Raw genomic sequence first — 3,923 nt, 5'->3', positions numbered from 1 at the left:
TGGCATGGTTTCCAGAGTATATTTTTATTCTGAAAAGAGCCATAGTTGCGTGTCCCACCTTTGTGTAAGAAAGAAGGAAAAACAGGAAAGAAGCCTGCATTTTCTAATATTTTAAAAAGGAAAGAATGGAAGGATAAATAAAAATCAACGAAAACAATGTTTTATATGGGTAGGAAGAGAACAGGAGACAGATGCAAGGATGAAAGCATGTTCTCTGAATGTGCCTGCTTTGTTGTTTACACTTCAGACAAAACTAAATACTAAATCATAAAGCAATTTCTAAAAACGGCAAACAACCCAGTATCAAGTTTGTGTTGTAACTCCTCAGAGGAGACATATTCAAAGTGCTTTTAAATCACAGTATTTTGACACTACTACTATAGACTTTAGGGATAAAGGTAACCGCATTAAGAAGCTTTAAACTGCATCCAGTGTTCTTGTCAATGTTAATATTGGTATTGCTGGAGTTGTTTTCTTCCCCAATTTTAAAAATTGTGGTAAAACACACATAGAATTTAATTTCCTTTCTTAACCATTTGTAAGTGTACAGATAAGTGGTATTATGTAACATCCATATGATAACAGACATTACCATTACACCTCTCCTGAACTCTTCTCCTATTGCAGAACTGCAACATCGTATCCACTAAACAACTCTTCTTTCGTCTCCTGCCCAGTCTCTGGCGATCGCCATCCTACTTTCTGTCTATACCATACTGCCTTCTCTCGGTGCCTCCTGTATAGGTAGAATCATACAGTATTCGTCATTTTGTGACTGGCTTATGTCGTTTAGTGTAATGGCCTTAAGATTCAATCAAAAGTGAAAGTGAAAGTCTGACTCTTTGCGACCCCGTGGAATTCTCCAGGCCAGGATACTGGAGTGGGTAGCCTATCCTTTCTCCAGCGGATCTTACTGGGGTTTCCTGCATTGCAAACAGATTCTTTACCAACTGAGCTATCAGGGAAGCCCTTAAGGTTTAACCAAGTTGTAGCATATTGCCAAGTTCCTTTTTCAGGCTTAGTAATATTACAGTGTGTGTGTGTGTATGTGTGTCTGTGTGTGCACGCACACGCTACATATACATATCCATCATCTATCATTGGTCACTTGGGTTGCGTCTACACTTTAGCAATGCTGTTATGAACATGGGGTTACAAATGTTGCTTTGAGACCTTGCTTTCAATTCTTTTCAGCATCTACTCAGATGGAGTTGCTGAATTATGTGGTAAGACTTTTTTTTAATTTTTTTAAGACTTTTTTTTCTTTTGAGGAACTACCGTTCCATTTTCCAGAGCAACAGTACCAATTTACCTTCCCATCAGCAGAGCACAAGCGTTTCAGTTTCCCTACATCCTCTCCAAGTCTTGTTGTTTTTATAGTAGCTGTCCTAAAGGGTTTGAAGTTTTACTGTGTATTTTTGCAGGCCACTTCACATCCCTCTTGGGGCTAGGTGGGACAAAAATGATGCTGTTTGCTTAGCTCTGTTTTGTTTGGCTTTTCCCCTGCCTTCTTTCATCTGCATCCAGTCCTCTAACCTAGCTTCTCTGTGCATTTCTTCCTCCTTCATTGACCTCCCTTTCCTCTGAGCTCTCCTGTTAAGATACTTCTGCAGGTCATGATTGTGGTCGCTCACTAGTGTTTCATGTGGATTTGTCCTGTTGCCCCACCTACTTTTTACCAGTGGGGACCATGGCGTACTTTTCTGAAACATTTCCTATCATGAAACTGTAGCAAGCATAATGGTAATGAATGGTAATGAAACTCAGCTTTCATCTTACTAACCTGGGGAACACTGAGCATATCCTCTTCAGAATTGCAGGAAACTATGAGGATGCTTGAGGCTCATGTTTTGGATCTAGGAGACCATTCACTTGGGTAACTTCTTGAGCTCCTCCTGTATGTTCCCGACTGGACACACTTGCCTCTGCAACAACGCCCTCTGAGGAGAATGGGGGCCTGGGCTGGGCAGGGGCAGGTAGGATGGGCTCTGACCCTTGCGTCCCACTCCTTCCCAGGAGGGCATTGGGATCTGGGGTATGCCCTCCACTGCGGTCACTCCTTCCGGGGAGTGAAAGCAAGTCCACCTAAAACTGAGTTCATTTGTCCAGTTTTTGATGGACCGCTCTCTCCAAAATGTTAGTCCTTTTCTTGTCCAACACCTGTTCCCCTCAAGATGAAGAATTAAGGGACAGGTGGGAGTTGAAACTGAGCAGGACCCTGTGGGGCCCTTCCAGGTATAAAAGCTTGTCACCGATTTCTTGTTGGTAGGAAAGAGGCTTTCAGCATCCTAGACCTTTCCTGAGTTCCAAAGGGCAGATTCAAACAGTTACCTGTTAAGGGATGGGGAAGCAAAAAGAAACAATAGCGTGCGATGGGGCAGGGTCCTGGTTCCTGCTCAGAGGACATGCATAACAACATGATACATGTCTCTGAGTTGTTCTGCAGGAACTAAGGCCCCACCCAGTTAGATGGTGACTTCCTGCTGAGCGCAAGCATGAGGACCCCAGAGTGTTTGGAACCAGAGGCTGATGATGGAGATACCTAGAGCACCACTGTGTTATCTCACCACCCACCAGTCAGAAGAGGGTTAGGTACTCTGCAGCCTGTGTTATTCATCATTCAGTCATGTCTGACTCTTTGTGACCTCACGGACTGTAGCCCGCCAGGCTCCTCTGTCCATGGGACTCTCCAGGCAAGGATACTGGAATGGGTAGCCATTTCCTTCCAGGGTGAACCTGTGTATCCTTTGGCTCCTGCACTGGCAGGTGGAATCTTTACTGAGCCACCTGGGAAACTCCACACTAAGCAAACCTCCTAGGAAATTTTGCCCAGAACAACACGTTTGCCAAAACTGTTACCGAACGCAGTTCCTGTGCTAGATGCACAGTGGGGCCAATGATACCAACAGTCGACAGTCTGGAGCAGAGACAGGTTTATTGAAGGGCCATGCAAGGAGACTGGTGCCTTGTATCCAAGGAACCCCCAAACTCGCTGAAGGGTTTCAGCAAAGCATTTTTAAAGGTATGGCTGGTTTTGCAGACCTGGCGCAGAATTTCATGTTCTCACAGATGTCCAAGTAGGCCAGATCACAAAGACCCTATAAACCTACAAGACAAATGTTATTCTCTGTTTTAAAACTTTTTTTTTAATCTCTATTTGGTTGGAAAAACGTTAACTTTTAAAGGGCTGCTAAGTCACTTCAGTCGTGTCCGATGCTATGCGACCCATAGATGGCAGCCCACCAGGCTCCCCTGTCGCTGGGATTCTCCAGGCAAGACTACTGGAGTGGGGTGCCATTGCCTTCTTTTAAAGGGCAGAGACTTGATTATGGGCTCCCTTGTCTATTTTAGGCTATAGGCAACATTCTTAACCCAAAGCAGAAACCATAGACTACAAAGGTTATAGTAAAACAACTGACCCAATATGGGGTCAGATTTGTTGTTCCCTTTTACAACCTTGCAATAAAACGTTCTGCTCCAAACTCCAAAATTTTGGTTTGACGGGCTTCCCTGGTGGCTCAGATGGTAAAGAATCCGCGTGCAATGCAAGATATTGAGGCAGGCACAGGAATCAAATTCCACAGCAAGAGGACTGGGGTCTGCTGGGAGTGTGACCCACGTGCCACTCCTTTGGGTCTCAGCCAAACACAACCTGGAGCATATATCCGGGGTCCTCATGCCCGAGTCCCTGTCGGCACGACCTTGATTTAACCCATAACATCCAGAATCCAGTAACCCGATGCCCAAGGCCCACTTCCTACAGGGCAGCACCCCCGAGCCTGGAGCCCTTCTCTCCCAACACGGCCCCACGCCCTTCCGCCTGCACCAAGACTACAAGTCCCAGCGTGCAGTGCGGCCCTTGTACTGTCCCGCCGGCCCACGCTGGCATCCGCCGGGGGCGCGCCGCGCGGAGCACTTGGGCG

This window comes from Bos javanicus, chromosome 8, assembly GCF_032452875.1.
Source record: "Bos javanicus breed banteng chromosome 8, ARS-OSU_banteng_1.0, whole genome shotgun sequence".
NCBI classification, from domain to species: Eukaryota; Metazoa; Chordata; class Mammalia; order Artiodactyla; family Bovidae; genus Bos; species Bos javanicus.
This window is presented reverse-complemented; position numbering follows the sequence as displayed.